A 24110-nucleotide genomic window follows, 5' to 3' on the forward strand; every position below is an offset into this window, starting at 1 on the left:
TGTGTTTTAGGTTATCTAGTAGAAGTGCAACTATCTAGTAGAAGTGCAGCTTGGAGGTCAAAGGTGAACTGGCCTAAGGAGGTAAAGCATCCGCCTTGTCAGAAAAAAATGAGTGTTGAGGGCACGTTTAAAGATGTCAATGGTTGGAGAGTGACGGATTTGTACTTCCTTCACCCGGGAATCTCCTTCATTATATCCCACCGCTATTCATGGCCTCCCACAGAGTTTTCTGTTCAGGAAACAGTAGCCCCAAACCATGTGTCTCAAACCGTCAGCAAATGGCTTTTGAGAGTAGTCAAAAAATGTAAATTAAAGAGAGTCTGAAGCCATATAAATTACTTCTTTTTCTTGCACTGTTATCTTAAAGTGAACCTCCAGACTAAAAATCGACTCAGCAGCACTGAAAAGGTCTGGTGTTTCTTTAACAGTTTCACAGCATCAGAACTTTGTTTCTCTTATACAAGCCTCATTTTTAGCTGCACAGAAGAAAACTGCCCGGGCTTTTTTCCCCTGATGCTGTGCAAAGCATGATGGGATTTCTAAAATTGTTGTTCTCATTCTGCTGTTTTTTTTGTTTTTTTTTACATTTTGAATTTGACATTTGAAGCCTAGCGTGTGCAGCTGGGAGGGGTGATCAGGACACAGGACAGTTGGAACTGTGTCTCCTGCTCCTTGTCACCCCCTTTCAACCAAAAAGATGGCTGCCCCCATGACAAAGATGGCAGCCCCCATGAATCACAAACATTTGCCTGTTCTTTTAAAACAGGGTGGGTAAGAGATTATATTTCCTATCTATTCTAATTAACATAACTAATGTAACTTGATGACAGTATGTTTGTTTAGGCTGAAGTTCCCCTTTAAGCATTAACCACTTTACCCCCATAGCTGTGGATATCTCCATCCCTTTTTCCATCCTTTCACCCCAAGGGATGGAGATATCCGCACCTCCCGTGCTCCCGCTCGCTCGTGCGTGCGCTACCGCTCTCGTGCACGCCGCCGCCCGTTCCCGTTCGTTGATCTAAGCCCCCGCAATGATCGGCTGCTTCTATGAGAAGCAGCGATCATTGTGAAAAAAAAAAAGAGTTTCCCCGCCTCATAAGACTTCCTGCAAGCGTACTTCCTACGCTTGCAGGTCGCATAAACAAAAAGTTACTGTGGCCATCTTGTGGCCAAATAGTAAAACTACACCCTAAAGCATTTTTCATATACAAATACATTAGTTTTACACTAAAAATTAACTCATTACCTCCCACACTCCCCAATTTTTATTTTTTTTGTAATAAAAAAAAAATTACAATAAAAAAAATACATAAATAGTTACCTTAGGGACTGAACTTTTTAAATATTTATGTCAAGAGGGTAGAACACTGTTACTTTATAAACTATGGGCTTGTAATTAGGGATGGACGCAAAATTAAAAAACATGCAAATATTGGTGCTAAATATTATGATAGGGACATAATTTAAACGGTTTTATAACTGGGACAAATGGGCAAATACATTTCATGGGTTTTAATTACAGTAGCATGCATTATTTAAAAACTATAATGGCCAAAAACTAAAAAATAATGATTTTTTCCCCACATTTTTTCCTATTTTCCCATTAAAACACATTGGCCCGGTGCACACCAAAACCCGCTTGCAGATCCGCAAAATGCTAGCAGATTTTGAAACGCTTTTTCTTATTTTTCTGAAACGTTTCAGCTAGAATTTTGCGGTTTTGGGTAGCGGTTTTTGTGTAGCAGAATTCATATATTGTTACTGTAAAGCTGTTACTGAACAGCTTCTGTAACAAAACTGACAAAACCACTCTGAACTGGCGTGTTTCAGAGCGGTTTGCGTATTTCCTATAATTTACATTGGAGGCAGAAACGCCTCCGCAATCCAAAAAATGCCTCAGCCCGGGAGTATGCGTTTAAGCAAAACGCCTCCCGCTCTGGTGTGACCCACCCCATTGAAATACATTACCCTATCGTATCCGCAGCCGCAAGCGGCTGCAAAAACGCCTGAAAACCCGCTTGGTGTGCCCCAGCTCATTTAGAATAAAATAATTATTGGCATAATGTCCCACCTAAAGAAAGCCTAATTGGTGGCGAAAAAAACAAGATATAGTTCATTTTATTGCGATATGTAATGATAAAGTTATAGACGAATGAATGGAAGGAGCGCTGAAAGATGAAAATTACTCTGGTGCTCAAGGGATAAAACCCCTCAGTTGTGAAGTGGTTAAGATCAAAGCTGATTCGCCGCTGAACGCAGAAATTTGCTTCCTGGAAAAGGGAGAGCTTTATGCTGTAGCTCTGCCTCTGCTCCAGTCAATCTCCACCTCTCCCCACCCCTCTCAGTCTTCTTTCACTGAGAGAGGCGGGGAGAGGCGGAGATCGGTGAAGATTGACTGGACTGGAGGCAGAGCTACAGGGAAAAGCTCTGCCTCCCCCAGGCAGCAAAATTTACGACCTGAAAAATTGTGAAATTTTGCCCCGCGATTTTGGGGGGATAAATACCTCATTCTGCCACAGGGATGCGGCGAATCAGCTTTGATCTTAATCCTTAATATAACTGGGCAATGAAAAGAGGTCATTTAAATGGCTTCAGACTCTCTTTAAAGAGACTCCGTAACAAAAATTGCATCCTGTTTTTTATCATCCTACAAGTTCCAAAAGCTATTCTAATGTGTTCTGGCTTACTGCAGCACTTTGTACTATCACAGTCTCTGTAATAAATCAATGTATCTTTCCCTTGTCAGACTTGTCAGCCTGTGTCTGGAAGGCTGCCAAGTTCTTCAGTGTTGTGGTTCTGCTATGCACTCCCCCCTCAGGGGGGAAAGAAACACACAAATGATCTCTTGAGATTCAAAAGGAAGGCTGTATACAGCCTGCTTGTGTATGGATGTATTTTCTATGTGTGGACATACTGTACATCAACCTACTTCCTGTTTTGGTGGCCATTTTGTTTGTTTATAAACAAACTTTTTAAAACTGTTTTTAACCACTTTTAATGCGGCGGGGAGCGGCGAAATTGTGACAGAGGGGAATAGGAGATGTCCCCTAACGCACTAGTATGTTTACTTTTGTGCGATTTTAACAATACAGATTCTCTTTAAGGGGCGTGTTACTATCTGTATACACACTACAAATACTGTCCGAACTTAAGCTTTTAAAGTCGGCAGTAGAATAAGCTGTATGAAAATGTCAGGTCCTATAATATGTATTTATTCCACCCCAGTCACATCCAGTTGCTCAAGTGGAACTGCTGTAAAGGATACAGGATCCGAAGGAATTGTAGGAAGAGACAGCCATGAAATTGATGTCCCTGTCAAACTTAACCAAATCAAGCGGAATAAGCCCTTTATCCGAATCAGCAGACGTGTTCTGATCGGCTGCACTTCCTGAAAAGGAAATGGTCACATCTCCTACACGCCATGAAAATACCAATATCCTGCCTTGGGGATCATTCTTACATTTATTTCTCTACTATTCAAAAGGGTCTAATTTATGAAAGCTGCTGGAACCAGGAATCAGGGAGACCTATTCTAGCTTGTATGCAAATATAATGCAAATTGTATGCAGCTAGGAAATGAGCCAATCAAAAGCACTTTAAGCTGCATTAAATTTGCATAAAAGCAGATATTATTAGCATCTCATTGACCATCTCCATTGCGTACATTTCATAGCTGTGCTTGTCAGTGTGTAGTGAGTTACAGACTGTAGTATTCATATCTGTAATTTGATATTACCAATATCATACTATGAATGGGACACTGCTCACACCAAACTTACTCTCATCCCTTTTCTCATGCTATACCTCCTACTACTGCTACACCTAACACTATCCCCCTCCTACTACTGCTACACCTAACACTATCCCCCTCCTACTACTGCTATACCTAACACTATCCCTCCTACTGCAACATCTCACACTATCCCACTTACTACTGCTACAACTGACATTATCTCTCCTACTACTACCCCTTCACCTGACACTATACCTCCTACTACCGCTACACTTAACACTATCCTCCTCCTACTACCGCTACACCTAACACTATCCCCCTCCTACTACTGCTATACCTAACACTATCCCTCCTACTGCAACATCTCACACTATCCCACTTACTACTGCTACAACTGACATTATCTCTCCTACTACTACCCCTTCACCTGACACTATACCTCCTACTACCGCTACACCTAACACTATCCCCCTCCTACTACCGCTACACTTAACACTATCCCCCTCCTACTACCGCTACACCTAACACTATCCCCCTCCTACTACCGCTACACTTAATACTATCCTCCTCCTACTACCGCTATACCTAACACTATCCCCCTCCTACTACCGCTACACCTAACACTATCCCCCTCCTACTACCGCTATACTTAACACTATCCCTCCTACTGCAACATCTCACACTATCCCCCTCCTACTACTGCTACACCTAACACTATCCCTCCTACTACTGCTACATCTAACACTATCCCCCTCCTACTACCGCTACACCTAACACTATCCCCCTCCTACTACCGCTATACCTAACACTATCCCCCTCCTACTCCTGCTACACCTAACACTATCCCCCTCCTACTACCGCTATACCTAACACTATCCCTCCTATTGCAACATCTCACACTATACCCCTCCTACTACTGCTACACCTAACACTATCCCTCCTACTACTGCTACATCTAACACTATCCCCCTCCTACTACCGCTACACCTAACACTATCCCCCTCCTACTACCGCTATACCTAACACTATACCCCTCCTACTACTGGTACACCTAACACTATCCCTCCTACTACTGCTACATCTAACACTATCCCCCTCCTACTACCGCTACACCTAACACTATCCCCCTCCTACTACCGCTACACCTAACACTATCCCCCTCCTACTACCGCTATACCTAACACTATCCCTCCTAGTGCAACATCTCACACTATACCCCTCCTACTACTGCTACACCTAACACTATCCCTCCTACTACTGCTACATCTAACACTATCCCCCTCCTACTACCGCTACACCTAACACTATCCCCCTCCTACTACCGCTATACCTAACACTATCCCTCCTACTGCAACATCTTACTCTACACCACTTACTACTGCTACAACTGACATCTCTCCTACTACTACCCCTTCACCTGACACTATACCTCCTACTACCGCTACATCTAACACTATCCCTCTTACTACCGCTACACCTGACACTATCCCCCTCCTACTACTGCTATAGCTAACACTATCCCTCCTACTACTGCAATATCTCACACAATCTCCACCTACTACTGCTACACCTGACACTATGCCTCATACTACTGCTACATCTAACACTATCCCTCCTACTACTGCTACATTGACACTATCCCTCCTACTGGAACATCTCACACTATCCCACTTACTACTGCTACACCTGACACTATCCCTCCTATTCCTGCTTTACTGGACACTATCCCTCCTACTATCTCCACACCTAACACTATCCCTCCTACAACTGCTACACCTAACACTATATGTAACACTATCCCACCTAACTGTTACACCTAACTCTATCCCTCCTACTACTGCTTTACCTAACACTATCCTACCTACTACTGCTATACCTAACACTATCCCTCCTTCTGCAACATCTCACACTATCCTGCTTACTACTGCTACAACTGACACTATCCCTCCTACTACCGCTTCACCTGACACTATGGCTCCTACTATCTCCACACCTAACTCTATCCCTCCTACTACCGCTAGAGATGGCCCGAACGGTTCGCCGGCAAACGAATTTCGGTGGTTCGCGTTCGCCCACGAATGCAAACTTTACGGCGGTTCCATTCGCCTCCTATATTACATCAAGTTTGACCCTCTACATCACAGTCAGCAGGCACATTGTAGCCAATCAGGCTACACTCCCTCCTGGAGCCACTCCCTCCCTTATAAGAGACAGGCAGTGTCAGGCATTGGACTTACTCGTGTGCCTGCATTAATTAGAGAAGGGAAAGCTGCTGCAGACTCTCATAGGGAAAGCTTAGTTAGGTTCTTGTAGGCTTCTTGACTTGCTCCTTGCTGATTGTTATTGCTAAAAAAGCACCCCTCAACAGCTCTTTTGAGAGCTAATCTTGTTCTTGTGATCCAATTTTTTTTTTGTGTGTGTGTGTCCCACTGACACTTGTGTTGCATAGACAGCCTTGGTAATTCCTATTGTGTGTGCCACTGCCCGGCCCAGCACATTCAGTGACTACCTGTGTGTGTGACAGGTGCACATTGTAATACCCATCACTGCATATACCTACCTGCTGTTGTTCACTTCAGTGCACCCACCTACCTACGTGAGCGCATGACGTGTCACTGTGCCTGTCCGGTACCTGTCTGTGCGTGACAGGTGCACATTGTAATACCCATCACTGCATATACCTACCTGCTGTTGTTCACTTCAGTGCACCCACCTACCCATGTGAGCGCACGCAGTGTCATGGTGCCTGTCTGGTACCTGCCTGTGTGTGACAGGTGCACATTGTAATACCCATCACTGCATATACCTACTACCTGTTGTTCACGTCAGTGCACACACCTACCTATGTGAGCACACGCAGTGTCACTGAGCCTGTCCGGTACCTGTCTGTGTGTGACAGGTGCACATTGTAATACCCATCACTGCATATACCTACTACCTGTTGTTCACATCAGTGCACCCACCTACCTACATGAGCACACGCAGTGTCACTATGCCTGTCTGGTACCTGTCTGTGTGTGACAGGTGCACATTGTAATACCCATCGCTGCATATACCTACTACCTGTTGTTCACTTCAGTGCACCCACCTACGTGAGCGCACGCAGTGTCACTGTGCCTGTTCGGTACCTGTCTGTCTGTGACAGGAGCACATTATAATACCCATCACTGCATATACCTACCTGACAGTCACTGTTGTACTATCATTGAACTACCACAACCCGGCGACCATATGGGCTTGAAAACCGCCACGGCCTGCTTACATTGATGACAGGGTCAGGAGCCAATAAAATTGGCTCCTCACCGGCTCCCAGGGCTTTGCCCTCATAGAGACGGCAGGGCGAGAAAGCTGCAGCAGGGAGACAGCGATGAGATCTGCGGGAACGATGAAAGCACCGAGAATGCGCGGCGGAGATTTTAAATCTATTCCCTAGCAGGCATGATGCCTACTACACACTATACAATTTTCTGTTAGATTTCACCATGCAATTCAATTTTCTGTTAGATTTTTCTGTTAGATTATTTTCTGTAGAGACTGGTTATTATCTCTGGTGCATTGTCTTCTGGTTATCTCCGGCTGAGTAGAACAATGCCTAATTGCTATGCAGATAGATGGTAAGATAGATAATTTCCAACATGTTGGAAATTACGGTATCTATCTGGCAGGTAAATCTAATTAAAAAGTCAGCGCAGATCGTAAGTGAATACACTGTTTCACAATCAATCGTCTTTCACCAATGTGGTCATAAATTCTCATATCCAAGTGGTAGACCATCACCCAAAGGATTAGAGGGAGCTTACCAACTGCTGACAACCCACGTTATAAGGTTGTATGTCTCTTTTCAGTGGAAAAAGGGACCAGGAACCACCCAAGATCCAAGACTTCAAAAAATCCTTATATTAGTTTGGGTACACCATCCGGAAAATCAGAGCCAGTAAAACATGCAAATAAACGGTAGATCTAAGTGTAACCCGTTTATTAAAAACCATAGCACATAGCCATAAAAGATAAATACAATTCAATAAAACTTACATATGGGGCCCAAGCAATGGGAACCCCGAAACAATATTGCGCTTGTATGCTGGTCCACAACCAGTAAGGAAGTATTAAAAGTGTCTTGCGTCATCAGGGGATCCAGGTAAATCTAACAGGAAATCTAACAAAAAATTGTATGGTGTGTACCTAGCATTAGAGCATCAAAACAGGGCTTAGATTTCAATCACCGCCGTCCAGGAGTGGTTAAGCAGTACTGTAGCCTGGAATAAACATACAGTACAGTTTGGGCTCACAACTTCATTGGCTATTGGCTGTCTCACTGACTCATTGGATGAGTATGACAGGTAGACGACGGGCAGACATATATTATATAAAAATTTAGGAACTGACAGCTCCTGTATTCCTATCATAACAGTTACATTGGAAAAAAAATAATGTGCTTTCCTTCCAAATATAAAAAAGAGACGGATATATGAAAGATATTGCGGTGACATATTTATCATTAAGTTTAACATTTTGATGAAGCTCTCTGCTAACCGTCTGATCTGTACTTTGGTATTGAAAAATGAAAATAATGTTCATTTTATGTTTTGCCATCCATCAGAAGTTCTCTGTTTCTCTCCACTAATTGAATTCAGGTCTCTTTATCAGTACTTTCCCGCAATTAATCACCATTGTTATTAAAATGGGCAAGGCTCTGGATGGAGGTCATCATTCTTATCCTCGGCTGACAATCGTTCGCTCCATTGTGATCAGCCACATTCAATTAGCCCGACATCACCTAGACAAAGTTCTAATTATCTCTATTAGCGCTGGGTTTTTTTACTATTTAATATTTTACTTTACCTTTATGCAGTTGTTTGACCCTTTGAGAAACAAAATGCTAAGCTGAGATCATCATCGTCAAACAACACTTTTTGCTTAAAGGGGCACTATTGCAAAAAAAAATTAAATGTTAAATATGTGCAAACATAGACAAATAAAAAGTGTGCTTTTTCCAGAGTAAAATGAGCCATAAGTTACTTTTCTCCTATGTTGCTGTCACTTACAGTAGGCAGTAGAAATCTGACAGAAGCGACAGGTTTTGGACTAGTCCATCTCTTCATAGGGGGTTCTCAGGGATTTATTTATTTTCAAAAGCCCTTAGTAAATTTCAGTTGCTCAGTCCAACTGCCAAATAACTGTGTAGGGAGCAGGGAAGCTGGCCAGCATCATTGTTTAAATCCTTTTTTTAGGGAATATCTTTATAAAGAATAAAAGCCTTGCTGAGAATCCTCTATGAAGAGATGGACTAGTCCAAAACCTGTCGCTTCTGTCAGATTTCTACTACCTACTGCAAGTGACAGCAACATAGGAGAAAAGTAATTTATGGATCATTTTACTCTGAAAGAAAACGTAATCCCTATTTGTCTATGTTTGCACATATTTTAAATTTTACAATTTTTCACAATAGTGCCCCTTTAAAGAGAGCTAATATTTTACTGAAAATGATCTAAAGGAAATGTTTTTTTTCAAGCCTGGAGATGATTTTTGTCTTGTTGCTGAGTTCTATTGTGCAGGGGTCCCCAAACTTTTTCAACAAAGTGACAGCAAACTGCTGTTGGGGACATTTTGTCTCAGCCCATCATGTTATTCAGGGCTAGATTACTGGAAAGGCCATCTTGGCCAAGGCCTTGGTAACGGGACATGGAGGAGGGGTTGCTGCAGATGATAAGAGGGAAGGGCTACAAATAAGGAGCAATGCATGGAAGAGGAGAGCTTCTGCACAAGGAAGCATATGTATCCACTAGCTTCATGTGAGCTGAGCCAGGCTTGCTTTCTGTTTATAGACATATGGGCCATATGCAATTAACTTTCTCTCCTAAGTTTTCTCCTAGGAGAACATTTTTCATCTTCGATTTATAATAATGTTTTAACACTCTGCAATTGAAAAATTATCAAAATGTAGGTGAAAAAGTGCTATCAAAATTATTTTAAGTATTTGTTTGCTTGCTGGTGGTTTAAAAATGCATTTTATTGAGAATTTCACCTAGGAGAAAACTCAGGTGAATAGTAAATTGCATATGGCCCAATGGGTCCAATCCAGTTCGTTTTTTTCCTCCTGGGAGATCATTTTTCATCTTCTGTTTAAAATGACTTTTCAGAATTCTGCATCTGAAAAAAAAGTACCAAAAAGTTGGTGAAAAGGTACTATCAAGTTATTCTTTGGTGGCTTTTTATTGATAAGGTGGAGAAAACTTGACTTGGATCAATCCCAATATGCCTTTCAACAAGTGCTGCCATCATTGATTTACCGCAACAAGTGCCTCCATTAAGTCCCCCCACAACAAGTGCCTCAATAATGTCTCCCCCATAACAAGTGTCTCCGTTATGTCTCCATAACAAGTGCCTCCATTTTGTCCCCATAACAATAGTCTCCCTAATGTCTCCCCATGATAAGTGTCTTAGTTATGTTTTCTCCATTACAAGTTCCTCTATTATATTCACATTATAACAAATGTGTCCATAATGCCTCTATTATTACTTAGTGAGGGGGAACATGCAATTCAGAGGCACAGGGAAGCACAGTTACCCACACCCTTAATTAATCCTTCATTGGTTGTCTTAAAGGACTCACGAGGCGAAACGCGGAAAAAAAGTTAATCACTTGCCTCATCTTTCAAGGCACGGAGGACGCTACGTAGCGTGGATCCGGAGCGTTGGCCCTAGAGCTGCGCAGCCGCACTCGCGGCTATGCGGACTGTGCAGCCGCGGGCAAAGGATGCAGCCATCTTAGGAGAGGCGAGAGAGCCCGACCCGGGCCGTGGGGTCGGCAGCCGGCCCGGGGGGCTAATGAGCGGGGGGACCCGGCGGATCGGCACGGAGGGCGCGGACGGCGTCCTCCGTGCCTTGAAAGATGAGGCAAGTGATTAACTTTTTTTCTGCGTTTCGCCTCGTAAGTCCTTTAAGCATTGCTTCTCAAACCCCTCCCCAGTGTCTGAGCTTGTCAAGTAATGAATATAAAGAGTTAGAAGGAAGTAAGAGCTAGATCATATAAATGCCTGCATCTCAGCAGCATTGGACTGGGGCAGGGCAGTGGGCATTAGCAGGTGAGCTTGTATACTATTTGCAGAGAGAGAATGTGGTATCCCCGCCAATAACGCTCCATCCTCAAACCCTAAGGCAAAATATTTTTGGTTTACTGCTGCTAGTGGCATAACTACAATTCATGGGTTCCCCCAAGCGAAACTTTGATGAGGCCCCCAAATGTTCACACCCTGTCCTTTGCCTCCCCCTGGTGACCCTCATGGACTTGGGTCCCATCTCACAAGGGTCATAAAACAAGTATGACCATCATGATCTTGACACCCGTAACAAGTGTAGCCACAAAAACATCTAAATCCTAACAAGGGAAGCAGTGACGTAACTACAAACCATGCCCCCCCACCCCAGCAAAACGTTGATGCTCCCTTCCCCCTCCCCAGTCCCCCCAGCCCCATGTTGTTCATCGCCTCTCCCTTGCCTACCCCTGGTGATCCTCACAGCTTGGAAGCCCATCTTACAAGGGTCATATAACAAGTGTGTCCATCATGATCTTCACACCCATAACAAGTGTAACCACAAAAACACCTAATCTGAAGGATGACCCCTGTATTGGAGGCAGTGGAGTAGTAACTGGCGCCCCCTTACGGCTCTGCGCCCCACTGCAGTCACAGGGGCTGCTCCTGTAGTAACACCCGTGAAGGGAAGGGTAGTAATTGGCACTCCCCACAGCTCTGGGCCCCCCTGCGAGCGCAGGGACTGCTCCCCTCTAGTTACGCCCCTGTTTATGGCTCTCTTTCTCAAGAAGTCATTGCACAGAGACAACTAATAAGGTAAAAATCACACAGCTCAAAGATTTTAGCTTTTGCTGTCAGTCAGTATCATGTAATAGGGAGCAGTGAGCATGTACACTAAGGGCTTGATTCACTAAACCATGATAACTGACATCACGGTCGCGTTTTTCACGCGTTATAACACGCATAACGTTTTCATACGCAATCGCAAATTTTCACGCGTAAACTTGCATTTTCACGCGAAATTGCGGCTTCTTTGCGAAAATTCGCGATTGCGAATGGAAAACGTTACGCACGTTATAACGCGTGCAAAAAGTTAGTGCGACCATGATATCAGCTATCACGGTTTAGTGAATCAAGCCCTACATTTGTGAGGGTATCAGGAACTACACTGTCCATTATCCTCTACACCAGATACAAAGACTTAGTCTATCCACTGGTTCACACAGTTACTCATTTTAAAGGAATATTCTGCTTTTTCATTATACCAGGCTTGTGCTTTAATGTTTATGTCTCTGCTGGCTTTTATGTTTGATAGTAAAAAGAAGAAGTTAGGGTTTCCATAGACGACTTTGTGATAAAGGAAGAGAAAAAAATATGATACTTTATGATATATTGAACATCAATTCTCCTGGCATTCTCTGTTCTAGCCGGGCCCCATGGGAGGCTGACTGTTTGATACAATTGTTTTATTCCGCTCATCTATCAAACGGTGAAGGGAAGACGACAAGGAATTTTTATTAGAAGCGCAGAATTAGAAGCCACAATGAGTTTATTCTCAGTCATTCCGCCTTACAGGCAAATTATAAAATACAGCACCAATCGCTCATAAAAAAAAAATATTTGTAGCATTGATAAATTCTTCTGTGAACGCTTCCAGGAAGTTGCAAGCTTTGTAAAGAAGAAACGCTCCCATGGTGCCGGTGCTCTGCTAGGAATCCTGGCACGTCCAGGTGTCTGACACACTCTATCCAGTCTATCATTTTATAGAAGACGAAAACTATCGGGCATATTCCTTTCTTCTCTGCACTTTGAAGTATTGCCATATTTTTCGAACTATAAGATGTACTTTTTCTCCCTCAAAAGTGGTGGGAAAAAGTCAGTATGTCTTATAGTCCAAATGTACCTCCACAATTACTTACATACCCTCCTCCCCTGGCTTTTTCTTTCTCCATGTGTTGTCCTCTGCCCCGTGTGTCCCTCTCTGCCCATGTGTGGTGTCCTTCCTTGCCCCCGTGTCCAACTCTGCCCATGTGTGTGGCGTCTTTCCTTGCCCCAGTGGTGTAGCAATAGGGGTTGCGACCGCATCGGGGCCCTTGGGCAAGAGGGTCCCTGTAGCGCCCTCCCTCAAAAACAGAAATAGCTCCTTGTTGGTCCTCTGCTTGTAATAATCACTTCTATAGATTCTTTGAATGATAATAATCAACTGTTCCCCATCCCCTTCTTGCACCTCTGACTATTCCCCATCCCCTTCTTGCACCTCTGACTATGTGGTTGTCCCTGGCAGGTTTTGGTGCACCGTATCACTTGATATGTGTAGAGTGCTTGGGGGGCCCAATGTGAAACTCGCACCGGGGCCCATTGCTTCTTAGCTATGCCACTGCCTTGCCCCATGTTCATCTCTGTCCATCTGTGTCATGTCCATCCTTGCCCCTGTGTCCATCTCTGCTCATGTGTGTGGTGTCTTTTCTTGCCCCCATGTCTGCCTCCGCCCGTGTTTGTGGCGTCTTTCCTTACCCCCGTGTTCGTCTCTGTCCATCTGTGTCATGTCCATCCTTACCCCCGTGTCTGTCTCTGCCTGTGTGTGTGGTGTTCTTCCTCACCCGTATCTGTCCTCTGCCCCATGTCTTTTGCCCTGAGAATCATGCATACAGTATGGTGCCCGTCGTTACTGTGAGATAGTGTGGAAGTAGCCACACTTAGAGCGGCTACACAAGGCTTTAGGAAAGCGATCCACAAATCAGACGGGGGGGGGCTGCCCCAGATCCGCCAATCACCGTTGCACGCTTCTTTGCTCTTTTTTTCTAATTGGAACCGATAGTCTCAGAGGCGGGACCATGGCTCCATCATTGGGGCCAATCACTAGCTCAAATGATGGAGACATAGTTGTGCCTCCGAGACCATGGGATCCTATTAGAAAAAGGAGCAGAGAAGTGCACATCGCTGATTGGCGGATCTGAGGCAGCTCCCCCTGCCTGATTCGTGGATCGCTCCCCTAAAGCCTTGTGTAGCTGCTTTATGTGTGGCTACTTCTGCACCACGTCACAGGAGTGGCAGGCACCATACTGCATGTATTATCCTTGGGGCAAAGGACATGAAGTAGAGACACAGACACGGGCAAAGAAGAAGGACACCCCACACACCGGCAGAGACGAGACTGGTAGGGTAGTAGGCGCCCAAAAACAAGGTGGTCAGGAAATTAACTTCCTTTTAGCAGTATGCCCAAGCCAGGTATTGAAACCGTCCCGTATTTAATAAGGATAAAATACACAAAAAATAAGGTCTTACCTTCTTAGGAGAGACGTCAAACTAGGTAGTTTTTGGGGGGAAAAAATATTTCTTTATTTAGCACTTAATAGACAACGCATTTCATTGTAAAAACTGCTTCATCAGGTCAGTTCTGTGTCTCTTTAAAAACAATAGGTGATGGCGCTCAGAGCTAATGACAAGCATCAATTAAACATGGTGGCATTAAATGTGCCATCTTACCAGTTATACGGTATATAAAATATACAACAATTGGACAAGACATTTCTTACATAAAACATGGGATGCCCATGCCCAATGAAATAGACAATATACAGTGGGTTGCAAAAGTATTCGGCCCCCTTGAAGTTTTCCACATTTTGTCATATTACTGCCACAAACATGAATCAATTTTATTGGAATTCCACGTGAAAGCCCAATACAAAGTGGGGTACACGTGAGAAGTGGAACGAAAATCATACATCATTCCAAACATTTTTTACAAATAAATAACTGCAAAGTGGGGTGTGCGTAATTATTCAGCCCCCTGAGTCAATACTTTGTAGAACCACCTTTTGCTGCAATTACAGCTGCCAGTCTTTTAGGGTATGACTCTCTACCAGCTTTGCACATCTAGAGACTGAAATATTTGCCCATTCTTCTTTGCAAAACAGCTCCAGCTCAGTCAGGTTAGATGGACAGCGTTTGTGAACAGCAGTTTTCAGATCTTGCCACAGATTCTCGATTAGATTTAGATCTGGACTTTGACTGGGCCATTCTAACACATGAACATGTTTTGTTTTAAACCATTCCATTGTTGCCCTGGCTTTATGTTTAGGGTCATTGGGCCAGATTTATCAAAGCATTACCAACAGTTCTTTCTTCTAAAACTGTTCTAACCAGCAGAAGAACAGTTCTGCATGATAGTAAGAAACTTCCCAAAGCCTATGTAAGGCCTCTTGCACACTGCAAGCGATTCCGATTCAGATTCCGCTTTTTAATCAGTTTTTACATCCGATTCCTATTTGCAGTTTGCTCCCTGCACACTGCAAATCGGAATCGGATGTAAAAACAGATTAAAAAGCGGAATCGGGATCGCTTGCAGTGTGCAAGAGGCCTAATAGCGGCGGCTTATCGTGGATTTCTAGAGCTACACTACAGAACTAAGAAAGGTGCAAATCCATTCCTTAACTGCTGCAGATTAAGAAGTGCTCATTAGCAGTTCTACAGATGCAGGCTAGATGTGATTTGTGAAGGGCTCCTCCCCTCTCACTCAGAGCTTGCTGACAGCAGGTGTGTTGGTTACCTCAGCAACAGCAATTCCCCTCACACACCGCACTGCCTGAGAGACCTTCCTAGCTCCTTCTATTCTTTACAGTTTAAGAAGGAATCTGCACTATCTAGTGATTTCTTAGGATGTCTGAGACAATGCTGCATCGATTTCTAATAACCTTGTCTCAGACACTCTTAATAAATCTGGACCAAAGTTATGTTTGAAGGTGAACCTCCGCCCCAGTCTCAAGTCTTCTGCAGACTCCAAGAGGTTTTCTTCCAAGATCGCCCTGTATTTGGCTCCATCCATCTTCCCATCAACTCTGACCAGCTTTCCTGTCCCTGCTGAAGAGATGCACTCCCAGAGAATGATGCTGCCACTGCCATATTTGACAGCGGAGATGGTGCATTCTGAGTGATGTGCAGTGTTAGTTTTCCACCACACATAGCGTTTTGCATTTTGGCCAAAAAGTTCCATGTTGGTCTCATCTGACCAGAGCACCTTCTTCCACATGTTTGCTGTGTCCCCCACATGGACACACAACTGCAAACGGGACTTCTTAAGCTTTTCTGTTAACAATGGCTTTCTTCTTGCCACTCTTCCATAAAGGCCAACTTTGTACAGTGCACGACTAATAGTTGTCCTATGGACAGAGTCTCCCACCTGAGCTGTAGATCTCTGCAGCTCGTCCAGAGTCACCATGGGCCTCTTGACTGCCTTTCTGATCAGCGCTCTCTTTGTTCGGCCTGTGAGTTTAGGTGGATGGCCTTCTCTTGGTAGGTTTACAGTTGTGCCATACTCTTTCCATTTCTGAATGATCGCTTGAACAGTGCTCCGTGGGATGTTCAAGGCTTTGGAAATCTTTTTGTAGCCTAAGCTTGCTTTGAATTTCTCAATAACTTTATCCCGGACCCGTCTGGTGGGTTCTTTGGACTTCATGGTGTTGTTGCTCCCAATATTCTCTTAGAAAACCTCTGAGGCCATCACAGAGCAGCTGTATTTGTACTGACATTAGATTACACACAGGTGCACTCTATTTAGTCATTAGCACTCATCAGGCAATGTCTATAGGCAACTGACTGCACTCAGACCAAAGGTGGCTGAATAATTATGCACACCCCACTTTGCAGTTATTTATTTGTAAAAAATGTTTGGAATCACGTATGATTTTCATTCCACTTCTCATGTGTACACCACTTTGTATTGGTCTTTCACGTGGAATTCCAATCAAATTGATTTATGTTTGTGGCAGTAATATGACAAAATGTGGAAAACTTCAAGGGGGCCGAATACTTTTGCAACCCACTGTAAATATGGAAGCCTCCATATACCACTCACTTTGTGTTCCTTTTACCCCTCCTAGACATTCTTCATTCCTACAAAATTTGAATAACATACCTAGTTTCAGATTAAGGCTCCCTGCACACTGCATGCGATTCTGATTTTTGATCGTTTTTCACATCCGATTCCGATTTTTAATTGTTACTGCATGCTGCGTTTTTTGACTCCGTTTTTCTGTTAATTGCATTCAGGAAAAATCAGAATTGCAAATTGGAATTGGAAACGGAATCGCAAAATGGATTTGCAGTGTGCCTAACACAGTTTTGTGTACCCCCGCCCCCCGCCACCACAAAATCACCATTCTGTGAATTTTACTGATGCATTAAATCATTTGCAAAACTGAAAAAAAAATTCTCAGTGCAGAGCGTCGACATTAAGCCAATCACAGCAGCCCAATTACATTCACTCATCTCTGTAATTGCTACGGGCGATCGGCCTTTGCACTCTGTCACTGCAATCTGCGCCGCGTTACCAAACGTATCGCCAGCCTTTTTTCGAGTTGCGGCACAGAGCACCACCGTGCTAACAATCAAACGTCTCGCTCCAGTGGCTGGGAGAGTAAAGTGACACATTAATTAATCGCTTTCTTCTTCCCGAACTTTGATTTTCACAGCCAGTGTCATCAGCCCAACCACTCTCTCTATTTCACATTCCAATTTAAATAACTCCGGCTCTGCCGCTTTCCAATTCCGTGGCGTTCCAAGAACTTATATGATAATGCAAGCATGGAAGCTGTTTCATATTAAGCAAGTATTTGGCTTTCTATGAATTGAAATAGTCTGAAAAAAATGGTCTGTCGTTCTTTTGAGAAGTGGAGGAGTTGGGCCTGAGAGAACTGGCTAAATTAATCACCATCTTCGCTGGAGCATTGTGCTGACGGTGCACTGCAAAGTGCGAGGGAGCCTCAGAAACGGATGGAGAAAAGGATGAGAAATAATATTAATGGCAGGAAAATCGTGAGGACAGATCGAAGCACTTTTAAAGTGCGGCAAGAGAAGGTTCCGTGCTGAGAGATGTTACAGAACCGGTACAAAAGGGTTTCACCCCAATCCACCAGAAGGATTTATCATTGAGAACAAAGAAAAAAGTTCTGTGTTCAGTCATCTTAAAGCAGAGCTGAGGTCAAATAATAAAATAAAGCCTAGCGGTACAGAATTGCAATAGAGATAAAGTTTAAAAACCTGAGCCATATTAGTGTGTCAGAAGGCTGCAGGCAGAGAAATACTAAAGCTGGCCATACACTAGGCCGATTCCCCGCCGATCGACAGCAGATTCGATCACTGGGATAGAATCTGCTGTCACATCGTTCACGCTATACGCTAAATTTCGATCTATTTCGTCCCGAAATAGATCGATCCCGTCTATCGTTCCGTGCGGGAAATTACCGTTGATCGCCCACAGGTAGGGAGCGTGTCGCTAGCGGCGTTCAAGTGCCCGACGACCGACGCAATACAGCTGTAATACATTACCTGTTCCACCGTCGCGACTCCCCAGGTCTCCGCTGTCTTCTCCGCTCTGGTCTGGTCTCCGGGTCCGGCATGCTTCACTTCTTCCTGTCCCGGCAGGAAGTTTAAACAGTAGAGGGCGCTCTACTGTTTAAACTTCCCCCAGACAGGGGGAAGTGAAGCATGCCGGACCCGGAGACCAGAGCGGAGAAGAAGACAGCGGAGACCTGGGGAGTGGCACCAGCGGAGCAGGGGGGAGAGAGCGGCGGCAGCACCACCACCACCACAGATTGTGCACGGTTTCAGGCTGAAATCGGTTCACAATCTGTTTAGAGTAAAGGCAGCCATACGATCCCTCTCTGATCAGATTCGATCAGAGAGGGATCTATCTGTTGGTCGAATCTGATGGCAAATTGACCAGTATATGGCTACCTTAACCCTTTAAAGTAAACCTGTACTGTCCAACAGAAAAAAGTTAGATAATTACCTAGGTAGATGGAAGCCTCTGAATAGTATCAAGGCCCAAGCTGGCTACAAACTTGTTCTAGCTACTCCGTTATTTGCCTGATGAAGCAGGATTGTAACTGTGAAACGCATTGCATTGTGTTGCGTTCTAATAAAACAAATGATAAACTATAAATGACTCGAGTCTACTTCGGGGAGGTAAGTCCACTACTACCTTCCGTTTTAAACATGTTTTAGCATATTTAACCTTTGTTGGCACCTCTGTTCCTACAACCAGTATAATGTCTAGTTCACCCTTGTTGGAGGAGTGTTAGCCCCTTACTTTCCTGAGAGCAACTTCTTAACCTGAGTGAGGTCAGGTTTAATCTCCCCACCTGCACTTACAGTGGTTATCTAGGCAGTAATCTGTGTCTGTGAGTATTCAATTATGAGATCAAAATGGCGCCTGATGAGTAGCCATGGTAACACAGGGCTCCAGCCCTCTCCTCCTCTGGATCCCTCTCATGGGTTTCTCTGCCCTGTGGCCACTGTATGCTTGCCACTGATTCATTTGAGCGATCCACAAGCCATCAGGACCAGCAAACCGGCTGTGCTCCTGGAAGCATGTTATATCCACTAATGGATGACCTGCTGATCCCGCCGTGTTTCGGGAGGGACCATGCTCACAGACCCGCCTGATCTCCACTGCTCTTCCGGCCTCCCATCACATGGAGCCACTGCAACATCACTACCCGGGAGAGGAGACGCTGCTAGGATGCAAGCAGGTCATACACTGCGGCGGCCAAGAGACGTTTGTCTGCAGCCGCTCCCCTGCTGCTCCTCCTGCTGGTCTGAACACATGGCTGCCAAGTGCCAGCACTGGCTTAGATGGAAGACAGACCCTCGCCACCCACTAGACCCTGAAGACAAAGCCCACTATGCACTAAGGAGCCTAACCCTCTGACTTTAAGGCCCACTATGCAGTTTGTGCAAGGTTCACTATGCACCACCAGTCCAGCTCAAAGGAGCCTATCTTGCCTGCCCTCGCCTGGGACCCATTTTTACCACCAGTCAGATAATCACATGAGCAGGATTGCACACCATCGACCAGCCACCACAGCCTCAGCCAAACCCAGATATGCCAAGGAACTATAGCACCTTCTCTCTCTCCTTCTCTCTCTCCATCTCTCTTCCACCCTCCCTCCTCCCTCCCCCTCCCTCCTCCTCCTTCCTCCCTCCACCCTCCTCCTCCTCCCTCCTCCACCTCCCTCCACCCTCCTACTCCCTCCACCCCCTCCTCCCTCCACTCTCCACCTCCTCCTCCCTCCTCCTCCTCCACCCTCTGGAATTTAAATTGGATAGTGTAAAAAAAATCCGGATGAGCATCCCTGTAAACAGCTATTTCCCACAATGTAGCAAGGTTCACAGACAGGAAACTGCCAGGAGTACCACGGTCCTCAGAGTTTCTTGTGGGAGGGGTTTCACCATAATATCAGTCATACAGCGCCCCCTGATGGTCTGTTTGTGAAAAGGAATAGATTTCTTATGTAAAAGGGGGTATCAGCTACTGATTGGGATAAAGTTCAATTCTTGGTCGGAGTTTCTCTTTAAAGGAAAAGCAGCCTTGCAAAAAATATCTAAGACTGGAATCTTCACTAAGGGAAAGTTCCTTTATCCTTTAAGTTCCGTTAGGAGCCAAAGTACTTAAAGTGAACCTGAACTGAGTAAAATTATTTTACTGCAAATTAATATTACGTACTTACCTCACCGTCAGTTCCTTTCAGAAGCTCACCATTTTTCTTCTAACAACGATTCCATCCCATTCTGACAAGATTTTGTCAGAACTTAAAGGGGCACTATGGTGAAAATAGCAACTAGGATAGCCCAGGTAGCATGCACCTAATATTAGGAGCATCAGATACTATCAGTATTTTTTTTTTTTAAATGTCTGCTTCAAAGGTTATAGATAGCACATGCAGAGATCCTGACCGTCATTTTTTTCAGCTCCCCCTCTACTGACTCTTTGTTGTAACAGTTGCCTACTCCTCTCTCTCTGCTAAAGCTGTACAGGACACACAGGCTGCGTGCTGGGGAAGATCATAGCACTGGGAGCAGAAGGGGCCAAGCCGAGTGTAAAACGGAGTGTAACGTCATTTATCTTGCCTATTTGTTTCTCTAAGATCCTCCACAATCCAATGTCAGCTTCAGCAGGGAGTGCGCTGTTACAGGGCAGCCTGAGTCAGCGAGGAGGGGGGGGGGAGAGGTGCAGGATCTGTGCATATGCTGTCAATAACCTTTCCAGCAGCAGAAAAGAAAAAAATGCTTAATATCCGATGCTCCTAATGTTAGGTACATGCTACCAGGGTTATCCCAGTAGCCTAATGTTTGCTATAGTGCCCCTTTAAATATATCAGTTGCTGTCAGTTATATATCAGTTTGGTGTGATTTGCCTACTTAAAACAGAAGGTATTTGCGATAATTCAGCCTTAAGTGAACATCTGTACTGTTATTGAATAAGCAAATGATCTCTTTATGCCCCTGAAGCCAACTTACATCCAGAACCACTGGTGTATAGCAAGACTGAAAGGACAACTGATGAGCAAGGTAAAGTCCATGTTTTCCTATGGCTCAAGTGGGTGATATCACAGTTTAACAGTGTACAGACCAGGAAGCTCTTATTGGGTAATGGCCATTTTCAAAATGGAGGGCAGAAGATTCCATTGATCACAGTGCACAAACAGGACACAGGAGGTGAGAAAGAGCTGGATGAGTAGACTACACGGGAGGTAAATATGACGTGTGTATTGCATATGTTTATTTTGACTAATTTTCAGTTCGGGTTTGCTTTAACTTGTCAATCCAACAGCTTTCCCTTCCTAGGAGGGCAGTTTGACCACCCATTACTTTTCCAGGGGTGCACCTGGATGGGGATGGGGTGTCAAAGTTTTACCTAGGGGACTAAAGAGTATAAATATGGCTTTGAGTTGCTTGCTCTGTGGGCTATCAGTGATCATCACTGCACTGCTAATCTCTGCCCTCACCTCTCTCTCCACTTCAGGCCCGGATTTACCTCCCAGAAGCCTATAGGCACAGATGTCCTGGCACCCTAGCCTAGACTTCACCCATCATGAACCTACAAACACCGCCGAACCATAAAGCAAGTGTGCTGACTGTCCCTGCTCTCACTCCTCCCTTACTTCCCTTGCCAGTCATAGGTAGCTACAGATGCCCGTTAGCATTAGGTAGCCAGAAGTACCCTCAGTATTAAGTAGCTAGAGGTGCCCCAGGTATTAGCTAGCTAGAAGAACTTCATATTAAGTAGCTAGAGGTGCCCCTGACTGAAGGGAATGCAGAGAGCAGGATGAGTAACCTCTCATTTACACTCTCATCAGGGCTCTGCATAGAGAAGGAGGGAGGCGCTCAGAGAGGGGAGTGAGCCACCTTTCCATCATCAGGCGCCTATAGACGCAAGCCTGCAGTGCCTTATGGTAAATCCGACCCTGCTCCACCCATTACTTCACCTGTTTACCGACTCCTGCCAGCTCTGCAAGTCTGGTGCCAACTTTTTACCCGCAGATAGCTGCAAGACGGATCCCGGTGATGACACTGATCAGAGCAAATGATTCCATTCCAGAGAGTGTAAGTGAAGCGAGGGGTGTGATGAAATGACATTCTTTATTTAAGAAAAGCATCTTGCCATTCACTGCTGAAGCCGTAATGAAACAGTACAGCACGGTATTTATTTTTTAGTGGTTTCCTTGCATCAAAGCAGTTATTTCAGTGGAGCTCTTTACACTGACATCATTGCACTGGATGGTATTCTGCACCATCATGTATGATTAATTCTCTTCCATAAAAATGTATGACAAGCGCTGCTGGGGGAGAAAAGAGAGGCTCGACTTCTGTGGTGGTGAAGCACTGCCCCCTGCTGTCCACATTTACTCCTCTGCTGTCTCAGAATGATAACTTTCTATCAAAACTTTTTCCTTTTCAGCTTCATAGCATTTGTTCATGCTGTATTCTTTACCCAACCAAGGATGGACAAATGTCACTGGAAGAATGTCACTCACCTTTCTGCAATCACATTAGAGACTATTCTGGCCATTTTAGTGCCCTAGGCAAAACACCTTTTGCCTCTCCAGGTCTTGTGAAAAGGCGGATTGTAGTAGACAGATTGTTTGGTGGCACCAATAACAAATTGATACGTTATATACAGAAAGGATAGCTTTTAAAATACATCTATAATGCATACACAAATTATTATCTGACCAGATATACTTTACAGGTACAAACTCACTGAACTCACAAAACTAACCCTATTTGACTAATATGGTCAAATACTGCTCTCTGTCCCCGAAGGAGGTTTCGGAAGTCTTTGGGAGCCCGAGTGCTCCTGAAAACAGGCCGCTCCATACTGCGCACACACGAGTGCTCTCTCTCGCACACTTGTGCAAGCACATTATGGAGCTGACTGTCTTCAGGAGGACTTGGCTCACGAAGACTTCAGAATTCCCCCATGGCGGGGTCTTCAAACGTGGGAGCCAGTGCTTAAAGTGAACCTTAAGCCAGAAAAAAAAAATGAGTTTTACTCACCTGGGGCTTCTACCAGCCCCCTGCAGCAGTCCTGTGCCCTCGCAGCCACTCACTAATCCTCTGGTCCCCCGCTGCCAGCTAGTTTCGTTTATACCGACAGGCCCGTCAGGACTGGCCACGCGTATCTTTTTCCGCATTCCCGACTGTAATTAGCGCTATTGCGGGCTGCAACGCGTACAAAGATACGCGTTGCCGCATTACCTACGCGTATTTTTGTACGCGTTGCGGTCCGCAATAGCGCTAATTACAGTCAGGATTGCGGAAAAAGCTACGCGTGGCCAGTCCTGACGGGCCTGTTGCCAAAACGAAACTAGCTGGCAGCGGGGGACCAGAGGATTAGTGAGTGGCTGCGAGGGCACAGGACTGCAGCAGGGGGCTGGTAGAAGCCCCAGGTGAGTAAAACGCATTTTTTTTGTTCTGGCTTAAGGTTCACTTTAACGGAGGGGATGGGGAGAGGAGACGGAAGGCTCTATAGGACCCACAGCCTTCCTTCTCCATAGGTACAGTACAGTGCTGCCCATAATTATTCATACCCCTGGCAATAGTCAAAATTTGACTTAAAGAGGAGCTGTTAGGTATAAGGTCTCAGAGAAAATAAACACATATATCAGTAGCTAAAGATTGGCTGTACTTACATTACATATGCATTTCACTGTCCACGTTTGGATTTCACAGAATATTTATATAGTATATGCAGAGAATGATGCTCCTGACAGCCCATGGCAGGTTCCATGTTTGTGAAGCCAAATGTGTCGTCATGTCCTGCCTGCTTCTGATCACAGAACAGCTCGTACAGAATAACACAGTGTGCAGTGAATATTAATGAGCCATGTGGCTAGGAACAATAGCTGACTCCTGCAGTGTACTCTGCCCCGGAGATTTATCTGTGCTGTGGCTGAACTGAGTTAGAAGCTGCTGAAACTTGATCCCGTCTTCTCCTTAGCAGCCGAGGGGAGGGCCCCAGAATGCTTTGCAGTATGGAATGCGGCTTGCGTCCTCCTTAG

Source organism: Hyperolius riggenbachi, chromosome 1 (assembly GCF_040937935.1).
Source record: "Hyperolius riggenbachi isolate aHypRig1 chromosome 1, aHypRig1.pri, whole genome shotgun sequence".
Classification (NCBI taxonomy): domain Eukaryota; kingdom Metazoa; phylum Chordata; class Amphibia; order Anura; family Hyperoliidae; genus Hyperolius; species Hyperolius riggenbachi.